Raw genomic sequence first — 14367 nt, forward strand, 5'->3', positions numbered from 1 at the left:
ATTTTATAGTGCGGCTACATCCTCACACTATACACCCCATGTCTCTTAACTCCTTCCTCAAGAGTGTTTCTTTCTCCACCCCACCATCTCCTGTCGTATCACAGGATCTCCCCCAACTCTTCCTCTTTCAGCTCCCCATTAACATTTGAGACTGTTGCTTTAACGCAGTCCAGATGCCAACTTTTACAGAGTAGAGACAAGAAGAGACATTGCTATGCAGCAAGCAGCGTACCATACCCTCCCCACCAAAGCCCTGTTTTAGACTTAAATGTAATGCTTCTTCATTATTTTGCAGCTCAGTTAGTCATACTGCAGGGTCAAGCTTCACTGAGAAAAGTGGAGATGCAAAAACAGGCAAAGAACCGCCAATGTACAATCCAGGGTTTGAACGTGCGCCCTACATTGACAGAAGTCCCGAAGTTATTTTATTCAGAAAATACAGCATGGAGAAAATGATGCATGGACATCCTCAACAGCGTGATGAGCTTGAAATTTGAGATTCAAAGCAAGAGGGTTCATGTGGGACACACCAGAGCAGTGAGGCTGAGGCATGTCTGACTTAATGCAAACCAGAAGCCTCTGCTTCCAAAATTGGCTCATCCTGGGATACCATACGGGTTAGTGGTGACAGGAGATTCCGGAGAGATTTCCGGACCAGACATCGCAGCCATGCTGTAGTAATAGACTTGTTTAGGTCAGCACTGGACAAAAACAGTTCAAAGGAAAGACACATGCTCCAACATAAAAGCTCCTTGCACTATAGACTTGAGTTGGATAGCCAAACTTAGACCAGCGGGAAATTGTGAGATGCTGCAAGTAATTTATCCACATATTTTCTTAGATCATACAGGTTTAAATAGATGTAAGATTGTAATCAACAAAGCTTGCCTGAACAGCTGATGAATATTGTGGAATAATGTAATATTAAGTCTTCAAGTAAGAGAATCTCACAAAATTGACTATTGTGCTTCCTTTGCCATTTCAGTGCAGCATATTTCCATGCCGTACTCCCAAAAAAACCATTCTATAAGATTGTTCTTCTCCATAGTTTATCATTCTTATTTGACTTAAGCATGATAATAAAAGATAGAAATTAAAAAAGAACAATAATAATTCATACCATAATAATATTTTCATTGCACTTGGATCAGTTGAGTTCTATTTTATTTAATTGATTATAATTTAGTCTGAAATATGATAATGGCCATTATTAACCAGAGTTATATATTTGCATAATTTTCTTCTGTAAACAAGGAATTGATTATACAGAATTATGGCTTTCATACTGGATATAAATCTAAAGATAAGTGTAAATCAATAGAATAGAGAATAGAATAGCATTTATTGTCATTGAACAGGATTCAACGAAATTTCTATTGCAACTCCCGTGCAAAAAGTCAAAATATACAATATTAAATAAACAAACACACAATAATAATAATATATACAACTAAAATTAACTAAAGGCACTCATCCACACCAAAGAAGAAGCAGCAGGTCCAATTATGGTAAAGTGCAGATGATGTGACAGTGCAAGTGCAGAACAATATGGCTGTGTGGGGGTGGGGGTGTATGTGAGGTTATGATATGTGTGGGAGGGGGCGGCAGGGAGTAATGGCTCTGACGGCTGTTCAGTAGTACCAAAAATGTTCCAAAAAAGTCAGGTACAAAAAAAAAAAAACAGCATGACAAAAAGTTTCTAATGACCAAAATCCAGCTATCAGATTAAAATAAACAAAAACAATTTATCAGGAAAAAAGGAAGTAGTGAACCGAAACTGATTTTTGACAACTTTCACATCTTTCAGGAGTAATCCCAACCTCACCTATTGCTGTTTTCAGCACCAGAATCCAATAATAAACGCATCAATAACACAGATTTGTCTGATGTGATTCTGCTGCAGCAACAAGCTGTTCAGTCTGGCATATTTTATTATGCACGTTTATGTCAGGAGATATTTTTATATCTAACGCTGACATTAAGGCATGTTCAAGTCCCATAGGATTTTAGAAATCAGGCAGTCTGTCCTGGACCTAAGGGCTATTTGGGGGGTTATCCAGCCCATGATCAAATTTCAACTAAGTTTCAGCTGTCAGACAGATGGTCTCACATTTGACTTTACAATTCTTTGGTATTCAGAGGGTTTTGGTTTGTGGTCAATTCAATTGCTGCCAGGTGTCCCGAGGCTGCATAACAAGCCAAAATTATAACACCTCTTCCACCATGCTCAGCAGTTGCTTTGAGATGCTAGAGTCTTTGGTTTTTGCCAAACATCCTGGTCATGCGTTTCATTTTTTTTGTTTTGGTCTAACTTTTGGTCCAATTTGTCAACGGGGCATTGTTCCAGATGCCCTGTGGTTTATTCAGATGCAGCTTTGTATAATTGTGCTGTCAATTGTTAGAGACAATATTTTTTTTTTTATTTAACATCCAAAGGTCCATAGAGTAAAAGTTTGAACTCTTAGGTATTTTGTTCTTGTGGAGAATCTCTCTCTTAAGAATGATGCACTTCAAACTATTAGAAACAGCCATAAAAGTCTTAACAGATTGATTAGCAGCAACAATTGCTCCTTTAAGGTCACTGATGATGTCTTTTCCCCATCATTGTTTAACCACACATACTGGTATACTCCAGAAACATCCTGAAATCCTGCTTCCAAAAAGGTGATCAGATCTGCTGAAGATTAGTCGACTAAGTACATTAGCTCAGCAGCATCTGGTTGCTTTGCATCTGAATAAACCACAGGACATCTGAAACAATGCCTCATTGACAAATTGGACGAAAAATTAGATCACTTTGTGTCTTAAAAGCTATGATAGACTTAAGTTTATTCTTGTTTTTATGACACCATTGACATTCATAGAAAACCTTTTTCGGCAGGTGGAATTTGTTCAGTCAAATTTTGTATTGGTGAGATTTCAACATTAAACCTAATCGCTCACATTGAGCAGATGTAATTTGTTCATGTCTTATAAACGACGCTGCCATAATAATGTGAGCATTTGTTCGGTCCAGGTGCGTTTTAAAGGAGGGTAAAAAGCAGTAACCCAATATAGATTCCTTTTTCAGGAAGTACTTCCTTTCTTGATTTGGCTTAATAAACCACATCTGACAAAAACACTGAAACATACAATGTGTCATCTGGCGACGCGGAGCAGCTGCAAAAAAAGAAAAAAAGAAATCAGGAAGAGAGGAGAGAAGGAAGCGATGAGAAGGCGGAAGACAGAGAGAATTATTGTACATGCTCACGTGGGCTGCCAAGGACTAAAAACATTTCTCAAACACATGACTCTATTGTAAGACCAGAAGAGTCATTGCATCACATCAAGCACATAGTTATTCAGATTTAATCTGTTCCGTTTGCATGTAGGCAGCAGACTATTCTTTGCTGAAAAGAAAAGGTCCAGACAGGTGGGTGTAGCTTTTCCTTTAGCTCAACAATTTGCATTTTTGGGAGCATTCAATACTGGTAGCAGAATGACATAAATAACATAGAGATTTAAACATTTTACTTGAAAGAGTAAATGAAAAGACAAAACCACATTACTAAAGAAGTTTTAAGAGTTTGTAGTGACAAATGTATAGAAAACCTTGCAGTGAACTGGTGCGATTCTGACTCGTACATTAAGATTTTTGTTAAACTGAACATTATATTGAGCAATATGAATCACACATCACATTTTGTGAAATATGGAGTTATTAAAGCAAGCCCAAAAGATATAAACTGTCAAGCAGCTTTCTAAAAGCCCCAACAATTTCCTAATCTATCACCGTCTCCTCCTTTCATATGGGTCGTATCACGTCTCTGTCCCGCTGAACTACCTGGCCCAGTCATGCTGAGAGATCACTGTTGAATGTAATCCATCCAACATATGGAGCCATTCATCAGTTACCAGACTCAGACTGCATGGTAAAAATAGAGCAAAAACAAACAGAACAGAGGGGAGCTCAGCCAATAGAGAACACATAGCCAAAGTCTACCGCTGCTGCTCCATTTCTTCCTCCTTCAACATTGGGCTTGTGTCTTTCTTTCCATCGACTTCCCCCTCTGTGCCTCTCTTGTCTGACCTCTTCTGGTACTTTCTTCCTTCTCTTTCACTTCTCCTGTCACTGTTCGCAGCCTTTCAGGCATCCAGTGGTCAAATACAGCTGCAGTCAGCACAATGAGAAACAGATACAACCTTTGTGCTGGAAATAAGCAACCAAAATGATTCAAAATGCATGCCCTGTACGAGCTGATATGTGTGATAAATCTACACAAAAGACTTACTTAAAATACCATAACCTGGTTAATGTGACAAATATTGTTTCCTCATTTTGATCCACATGCTGTTTTAAAAGCTATAACAATGTCTACATCTTCAGTAAAGCATAGATCAAGGTTTTATACCATTTAATGTGTTTGCAAGTTGAGAAATTTTGGCTGCTGGGTCCTCTTCGCCTCCAGTAAAACCTTGCTTCCTCCTGCTTTGGCACACTGAGTGGGAATGGTTTGTCATCTGCACAGTCTAGCATGGCTAAGTTTACATTTTTTTCCCCTCACGTCATTTTAAAGCGAGTAACGAACAGCCTTGATCTCCATCTGTTGTAAAGTTGAGCAAAACCCTCCAAAAAAGATGGCAGAAAGTTGAATTTATGTATTAAAACTCTGAAGGGATTTGTGGTGCGACTAAGTAAAAACGCTTTACGTATTTTATACTTCTAAAGAAAGCATGTAAAAAGTTCTTCATAGCAGCAATTCACACAAATTATAACCTCAGTGAACTTCACTAGACAGGTCCACTCATTTCTTGTTCGGTAGACCAGTTTGGTTTGTTTTTTAACTTATTCACAAGACACATTCCAGTTCAGATAACAAGCAACTACAATTGAAATGCACCAGTTGAGAGATTTTGTGGTCTCGTTAGGGCAATTTTGATTTTGCAAAACAAAATAAATCTAAAATAAATGTTTCTCATTTCTGTCTTGAAATTTAGTGTAAACTATTGGGGATTTTTTTGTAAATAGACAAAAGGTTCTCTCTCTGAATCTCTTATACAGCAACAAATACATCAGAAATCTCCAGGTAATGAGTTAGCAAATATTAATTAAAACAAAAAAATAAAAAATAAAGAACTACAGCACATTACGAGGTCGATAATGTCTCTCCAACATCTGAAATATTTTTTGCACATATGAAAGTATAGAAGTGCACCACATCCCACCATATTCAGATTCTCTTCAAAATTCATTTAAAATAAACAGCATCCAATTTAATATTCAATACAAAAAAGCTCCAATTGCTGTGTGTCAAATAATTTATTTCCTAAAACTACAAACAAGCCTTAATCTGTCCCTGGGCAGTAGCTTGGAAACATCAATGAGTGTGTGAACGAAAATGGCTGATTTCATGTACAATGTTGTTGAATGTCCCAATAAAGTGCCATAAAAGTCTGATGTCATTCCTTTACCAAACTCTTGTAATTTTTACATTGGAACCAGTGAAAGAATTAATATTTGTGTGAAAGAGAGAGTAGAGAAAGTGAAGTAAAAGAGGGTTTCACTGTTAGTAAAAAAGCTAAAGATTTTCGATTTTTAACCTGTCTTTAACAGTTACACAAATGATTAACATGGTTAGCAGAGATAGTAAACAGCAGGTTTTCTGCCTGTTCCCTAGAGAATGTAGAGCTTTTTTTCTTAACTAAAACACAGCCAATATTTCTTAATCCAGCTTATTCAATGACTGATGGACATGGGCTCTAAAATAGTGTCAGCTTTTTGTATTTGCTGTAACTGCATGCTGTGGCTTCCTGACTGAACACCGGGATGCTTCTGAGGAAACGAGTTTCCCCTTCGGGAAACCTTAAACCTTTTGAGCTTTCTCCAACTTCATTCTAAGCATGATCCTAAACATAGCTAAGTAATCTTCTTCCGAAGTCAACAGCAATGAGTAATTTATCAATTAATGGGATGGTAAATTAAAATAAGCTTGATAATTTCAATTTTGATGATTAACATTTTGTTTACAGATACATCATATTCATTTTATTTATGGTTTCTATTGACAGAGCAAATTTCCATTACTATGCCATTATAATTACTTGAAAATGATACAATATTATCGTTTGTCACAATAATTACTGTGACAATTTATCATCCAATAAAATTTGTCATTTTGACAGGCCTACTTCTTCCTTCAGTAACAACATCCACAGAGAAGAGTGTTGATGTGAGCGCACTAACTGAAGTAAAAAATATTTTTAGTTTCTGACCAGGGCTAATCAAACATCAAATCATCCAGAGATTCTGTACATTTGTGCAGTACAAAAAAGTAAGATGATACATTCGGCAACATTTATCTATCTACGAAACTTGGCTGATTGCATAGAGATGTCATTTGCAGTAACTATCCTCCTGAACTTGTGGAGATTGTATGTTATCTGCACAGTTACATTTGGTGTGAGTCAGTGTTTTGTAAAAGAAAATAGACAGTTATAATATGTTGCAGCCACTCTTATGATCAGACTTCATAACGGTGACTTCAGACCTTTCATCAGTTTCATACTGCAAATGTGGGGTTTATGACAAACCAATGAGGCCTGTGTTCAATCAAACAATTATTGTAGTTTTTATTTTTATTATTATTTTTCACAACACTAAAGCCATCCTGTAGACAAGCAGAAACACATATGTAAGCAAAAAGAAGCAGATATAAATGAGAATCGCTCAATAGACACAGACAAAGAAAAGCAGATGTAACTGGCACTCATTAGCTGTGGTCTGGGCCTCATAATTACATTTTGCACTATGGCGCTGAGCAACAGCAAACAGAGCCTCAGGGTGTGCCCTCTCCCAGTTTGCCCATGATCCAGAGTCAAGGGACAAGATCAGTGGCTACAGAGGACAAAAGAGGGAGTTAGTCGTAGTCTGTCTTTATCCACACATATGTTAGCATGGAATCATATATGAACTTGATCAAAATCCAGTGAAAAACAGACTTAAAAGCCATGCAATAACGCCCGAACCTATTATGGATATGATTTTGTGAGTGCTGTGTTTATCCAGTGCCATTATGTGGTTGCTCCATATTTCTAGCTGACACGTTGCAGACTCTGAGTTTAAGTTCACGGTTAGATGAACAGTCAAAAAGTGAAGGCTGGGTAAAAAAAAAGTTGAGGGTCTGCAGCCAAAAAAATCCCAACAAGAAATAAAGATAAAACTTGTTGAAATAAAATCTTAAAACCACAAAAAATCCCTGTGGACAAGCTCCTATAAACTAGCCTAATGCGTCTTCCATGACGCTGGTAGACCACTTTTCACGTCGCTATGGAAGATTTTTAAACTGTGTATTTTTGTAAAACTTCTGACTCACATCTGAGTCTCTAAGCTGACTTTAAACAAGGAGTCTTAACATAGTCATCATCATTATCATCCTTTGCTCCCTATCAACTTGATTTGTTTGGGCACGGCGATGATAGCTGAGTGAGGTTCAAGGAACAACAAACGATTTAACTGCAAGTAAACCATCGTTTACCAGTCAGTCTGTCTTTCCCTCACTCTTCTCTCTTTCATTAAGACTGGCTCTATTTATAAAGGCCATAAATTCCCCTAACCGCACTGAAAGAGCATTCAAGGAGAGAGTTAATCAGGAGTTTGCAGAACAGAAACAATCTTACTTCCCTCCTTTTGTAACTTTTCGATTGCTCACTGAGATTAGTGGTGTCATTTATTTAGAGTTCCTCCACGAGATTCTTTAATCGATGGACGGACTGTCGGACAAGGGAATAATAACGGGACCTTTTTTCAGACTCCATTTTCTTCGCAACTTATGGAGACTTGAAAACCATGTTTCTTTATTTTCTCCCCATCTGGCTCAGTTTCTACAACGTGTTACCTCCTTGCAGCAAAGCTGGGTCAAGAGTCTCTGTAGAACTTGAAGCCATTCTTCCTGAAATCTCTTGGCAAAGAAATGAAATCCTTGGAGCATTACGGTGATGGAGCTAAACTAAGCTGTGACACACTTTATGAACACATCCATATGCATCCTGATGTCCCACTTCTTCTTTCTGGCCTTGTTCTTTCCCTTCAGTTATCAGAACACAGGGCAACGCTGCAGGGAATTGTCTAATTTTAAAAACAATCTGTTACAGTTACGGCCTGAAAAAGGTGGGAAAAAGTTGAAAAACCAACCCAACTAGTCCTAAGGTTTCACAGAAGTGGAATGACAAAAACATTTTTCTAATACATGCGCACACAAATAGAAATGCAAGCCTCAACAAGTCTAACAAATCTTGCCAAGCCCTTAGCAATAACCTTTTCATTCTTATGAGTGTGGTAACTTTAACTGACTGCTTTCACACCTGACAGTTCGGCAGACTCGGTTTGATTGGGGACCAAAATTTGTTGTAATATCAGTTGGTGGTTTGCTTTCAAACAGCACTGTGTCGAACGAACCAAACACTTTGATTAACCCGTTTACCCGCTCACCTACGGTGGGATTGCACCAAGAACCACTGTAAGAAATGACATGACAACCTCCGAAAAAGACATGAGCGCAACTTGGACACAAAAATTGAGTGGAATCAAATTTTAGGACTTCTCCTTGGTCAGAAACAACCACAAGCCATTTCTCCTGCTAGTGCTAAATTTGTGCGTCTGGTTTGGTTGCAATTACCCAGAATGCTCTGTGCTGTGGCCCATTTCCTGCTTTTGGAGTGGTCTCCACTTCGCTTGGCACCAGAGTTCACTTCAATCAAGCCAAAACCTACAAAAAAAAAAGAACTCTGGTTGTGGGCCAACCAGAGTTCGCTTTTTTTGGTCCACATCAGACCAAAACACGAACCAAAGTTCAAATAAAGCAGGCTTATTCAGACGAAACATAAGCCTAATGACCCTTTCTCCCAAAGCTACATTGACTAATGCCTGACAGATCAATCAAACTGAACTGTGTCATAGTTTTAGATCAATTTCACTAACTTCAGACTCAACTGCTGGATTATTCCTGGAGCAGTGAAGTACATACAAATATTCTCTAAAGATCTTCAGAATTTGAAAATAAGTCTAAAACTATTAATGTTCAGACATGGAACATTCTTGCAATCAAACATCAGCATTAGTGAAAAGCTGATGTTAGCAGTTCACTCATGATTCTGCTAAATGAAACAATAGTGTGTATTGCCTTTAAAGTCATGGGACTGCAGAGGTGGACGTCATATCTCAGGTAGCCTTCATAACAATGTGCACCAGCTGCACACAGAGACAACGCATGCTGCAAAGGGACTCATTAGAAATCTCTTTGCAGCCACAGCTCAGCTCTGTTACGCCTGTTTCTCTGCACTCCCTCTGCCTCAGACTTAAGAGACAAAAACTCACGAAAGAAGAGTCATGAGAACGGGTTCAAAATTTGTTTTAGATCAACTCAAATAAGGAGGTCAGATAACATTTTGTTGAAGCATTGCATATTCACAAGCTGTAAAAGTAAAATTTACAAGTAACGTCACTTGCATTTGCTCCCCACATGCAAGTGACATTAAGTCATCCCTTAAATTATCATGCAAAAACAAAATGCACATCTAACCAGACTCAAGTAGTTTTGCATTAAAAAAGGGAAACAACCACCGTCTTTAACGCAATTCAAGCCGATGAGGAAAACAAGCTGCAAAACCACAGGGTTACCAGGTAACCTTGATTATTAGAGTAAATAAAACATACACTTGTTAAAGTAAAACAAACACGCTATAATTTAAAAAACACTGAATGGATAAAACGAATTTAGAAAGAGAACACTATTTAACACAATGATGCTGATCGGTTCTAATAATAGTCAAGCATGATCTCACCAAAACTAATGAGCAATAACAAACCCAGTTTCTTTGTGCCACTTATCTGTTTCTCCACAGTCTCACACAACCACCAAGATGTGCAAAACTCCAAACTGAAGGTTAGCTGGTATTCCTTCCCATCCCCCCGTCTTATCCTCCACCACTGTCAGATCTGTAGCAGGGTAGAAACCATTAACGGGGGGCCATATGGCCCCTTTCTTTCAATTGATGGCAGGGAGCCATTCTGTAGGCCGCCTGAGCATTTTCAAGCACTTTAAGGAGGAATGGGGTATACACATGCAGAGAGGTGTAAATGGATTCTAATTCCAACAACAGCATCTTTGTAATCTGTGAAATAGATGAAAGAAGCTCATACTATTTGGGAAGCACTAATTCAATCATACATTTGATTAATTATAGCTATTAAAGGTATTATGAGTATATCAAACATCGTCATTGATATGAAGAGATGTAAATTGTATAATTCTGTTGTTCAACAGATTTAAAATGACAGTTTGATATCACATTACTTTGCATATTATTATTATTTTGTCATTAGAGATGTTCTTATTAGAGATGTTCTTATGATTTAATTTTTGTCTTCATATTATCTGGGTGGATTTAAGAACCTTGGGCTTTCTTTCTCTTTCAATCTCCATTGTGCTAATTCAGCCTTTTTGTGCATTTTGTTTTGCTAAGTAACTTCTTAGAGACATGAAATTTTCATTTTGCACTTTTAAACACTGTGCTCCACACTATGTTAACAATTGTTTGGCTCATGCTTGTTCAATTTAGATACTATATTTTGATGTCCAGATGCCAATGTGCAAATATGGGTTTAATTCAGTAAGACAATATTAAACCATCAGTAAAACAGATAAACCAAGTAGTCAGCAAAAGATCGGTAAACCTTTTTTGATAGATAAGCAAAAAAAAAAAACATATTAAATATTATGACTATTAATTACAGCATCAAAATTAAGAATTTCCAGCTGCATCAGTTTATAAGCACATAAACAATCAGAAAAGATATTGGCACACTTTTTGTAACCTTATAGAAGCCTAAGGACACAAACAGTAATAATCACTGCAATCACTTGCAATCACTGTATTTCCAATTGGATTCCTAACCTTTAACAAAGCGTGTTATATTTCTTGCAATCAAACATCAGCATTAGTGAAAATGTGAAATCTCAAAAGGGTATCGGCATTGCCCAGGATAAGCCTCACAAGTCCATCTCTGATGTATAAATATTATAATTAGAATATATCGCTGGAAAATCTGAAGATCAGGGCATCAACATGTCTGACATAAGGAAGCATGCCCATGAATTTTCAGACATGTCATGTGAACAATCTCACCAATGCGTCACCTCGGTGCTCAGCGTTTGAGGTGACACATTTAACACTGTGACAAAGGTTTCAGCAGTCGGTCTCTCCCTGCTAATATTACCCATCAAGTCGAATATATTTAGAAACGGTAACAAGTTACAAAGCAGTGATGTGTGAGAAAATGCACAACAGATGCATGAGTTCAGCAACAAGCCTTCACACAGCTCTTCACACCGGTGTTTTGATATAATTTCACCAATCACAGGCAATCGCACCTGCACTCAGCCATAAATTGTGCCCCGTGCAGCACACAAAACATCAACTACCATGAAGTGGTGATTGTGTGAAGCTGCAGCAGCCTCTCTTCTGGAGAACGCTGGCTCTCTCCATGGACTCTCATTGGTTTCAGCGAGGCTCCTGCTCACTCAACCAAAACAACCCATTGTCATTTGGACTGGTTCATCACATTGAACAAGTCGAGCTACATTTTCAACTCCTTTCCACACACGGTGAAATATCAGCCCGTGTTCTTCACCAAAAATCAGCCCTTTTTTGGGTACAAATGCCATAAAAGCCCAGTTTATGAAGACAAACTCGGACCAATAATGGGAAGCCACACAGTAACTTCCTTTAAGCACTCAGCTACTTTACTACATAAATAATTTAATAATCCAGAAGATTTCTGAACGACCTGATAAGCTTCAAATTGAAAGAAAAGGCTGCGTTCAAAGCCGCGGGTTAGATCAACAGCATTCATTTTTTCAACGTACCTTTCCCTGCTGTTTGTCTCATTGTCCTGGTGTAAATCCTCACAGCGGTACTCCCGCGATTCGACCGAGTGTTTGTCTAAAACACGGCGCTGCTTGCTGCGCTTCTCTTGTTTTCCTCTCGTCTGGTGGGAAACAACAGTTGATTCAAGCAGGCTAACCGCAGCAGCGGTGGATTCCCCAGTCAGACGAAGCTCAGTGTTCAGTCAGTTTCGGGGTCTGAACGGACGAAACAGCCCGAGAAAAAGACATATCCGCATCCTCCTTTTTGACGTTTCAGCAGTAAAACACAATACCGTCTCGGTGAGGAACAAACGGGGCAGAAAAGTCAATTATATCATAGCAAACGGTGTGGTTGTAGTTCGGCTAATCAGCTAGCCTGCCGCTACTTCCTTTCTCCTTGTCTTTAATAACAGTAGCAGGCTGAGCGTTGAGAAAAGTTGAGGAAAAAGGCAGATTCTGCACATTGAAGGCACCCTGTTGCTGCCAGGCGTTTGTTAGAGGGCAGCGCCCCCTGCAGGATTCAAGGGTCAGCGCTGCAGAGTGGAACAAAAGCTTTGAAACGAGCTCAACAGTGTGCAGGATCAGTAGCGCCGCCTAAAGGAATTTAGGGGGATAACTTGGTAGGCAGAAACGATACGTCAGGGCGTGCGCCATAATGTGAGTGGCAAAATCGCCTTGGAAATTAAAGCTAAGCTTGGAAACATCGGATTAAAACATACAAAAGTCTACCTCTGTATAATTTTGATTGATGATTTGTATAAAAACTAATAAATAACCAATAATAATAATGGCCATAATCAGTCAAAGTAACACTGTAAACTTAAAATGTACTGAAATCCACCTTAATTTGATTATGAGAATACACAAAATAAATACATTTAATACACTTTTGGTGGCAATATGTACAGTATGTTTAGTCCAGCTATTTTGTTTTGTCAAATATTAAAAAATGAGGCGATTGGCCCTTTCAACTTTCCTTAGTTTTTTTTTCTGGTAATTTAAATATTATGGATAAATTACAAGTGTCATGAATGCTAGATTATAAAGTTACATACTTATGTTTGTATGAATATTAAAAGTCCTCTGGGAACAACAACCTTTCTCCATAAAATGTCCTTCAATTATCTTCCATACATCTTCACACTAAAACCTTGTGCTCAAATGCCCTGCACAGCCATGTTTGGAGCTAAAAATAAACATACTTTTTCTGCAGCAAGCAAACATTTCTGCAAACATTCTCAACTTTCAAACCAAGATCATCATACACTAGCTTTTCTCGATATCATATAATATCATATTAGGCCACAAGATGTAGTCATTGTACAAATTTTCACTTATAAGTAAGCCTGCGGCATGTGTAGGTGATGGGTCACTGCATAATGAAGTCAATGGGTGCTAAAACTCATGATGTAGTTGTGTTTGTTTTCACACACAGTCAGTTCAATTCAATGTTGCATTTGTACCTCAAACATTTGAATTGAAGGCATGTAGACTAACTTTCATGGATTCTGCAAGTTTTTTTAAAATCTCTAATCTAAAGCATTTGAGCTTCTAAACCTAAAACACACAAAAAAAAGTTGTAGTTGAAATATATATTTTATCAACACTTAAAATCTAATTTAAAGTGCTAGTCACATTCAATAGATATGGATAGGATTGCCAAATATGCACATCGAGGGACATTTGATCCTTCAACGGTCATTCAAAGTTCATCTCTGTAACAACACAACCCGTACTATTTAAGGAGGAGGTAATACTGCATTGATGTCTCAAAACCTTTCATAAGAAGAAAAGTAATCACTTTCATCTCATTGGGGCTAAAAACAATTATTTTCTCAAGAACTCGCATGGCTTCCTGAGAAGAGGAAGAGGTGAAGGTGTTTTGTGACAGTATGCAGAGATAAAGAGGAATTTTTTAAAAAAAATTCTGCACTAATAAGTTTCTTTATGTCCATGCCACAGAAAATCCTCTTATAATTGCACCGAGCTTAAATGTTTGACAAACTAATGACTGATGGCAATATAATTTATACTCCCACCATCATCCACTTCACAGAGGTGAATCATCCAGTAATGTTTCTCCTCTGTCAGAACACTGATACATATTGGTGTTTTCTCCTCTTCTTATGCTGAATGATGTGTTCTATTCATTTCTGTCTTTTTTGTGATTTGTTCCTCTTGACACTTCCCTTGATGCTGAACCAGGATGTACTTTGCAGAGCTAATGACAGAGTCATGGCCCAGCATCAGAAATTTGATGTCTTGCATCAAAAGAACTTCAAAGAATAAAGCACAATAAAGGGGCCATCTTTGCTATCAGTCCAACCCCTGTTTGTGCAGCTTTGAGTCTTGTGCTGAGGCAATTTCAACAGTGTGCAGAATCAGTAGCAGAATCATTCACACCTTCACACATCAGATTAAAACATCTTATACATTAAGAACTCAAGACACAAAGACTGAACAG

At 38.0% G+C, this 14367-nt stretch overlaps 1 protein-coding gene across 6 annotated transcripts in view; it reads right to left on the reverse strand.

Moving 5' to 3' along the window:
- The window catches only part of LOC129371136 (unconventional myosin-IXb), a 66908-nt gene extending 54556 nt beyond the window's left edge, over positions 1 to 12352 (reverse strand). For 5 of the 6 annotated variants that reach the window (XM_055047571.1, XM_055047553.1, XM_055047563.1 and 2 more), the window contains exon 1: positions 11904 to 12350. The gene's annotated coding sequence lies outside the window, so the exon portion shown is untranslated. Of the gene's footprint in view, positions 1 to 11903 lie in introns of all 6 variants that reach the window. The other variant, XM_055047578.1, reaches the window with a different exon arrangement.
- Positions 12353 to 14367: the final 2015 nt, after the last annotated feature.

The sequence above is a fragment of the Poeciliopsis prolifica genome, unplaced genomic scaffold (assembly GCF_027474105.1).
Source record: "Poeciliopsis prolifica strain line A6 unplaced genomic scaffold, Auburn_PproV2 SCAFFOLD002, whole genome shotgun sequence".
NCBI lineage: Eukaryota > Metazoa > Chordata > Actinopteri > Cyprinodontiformes > Poeciliidae > Poeciliopsis > Poeciliopsis prolifica.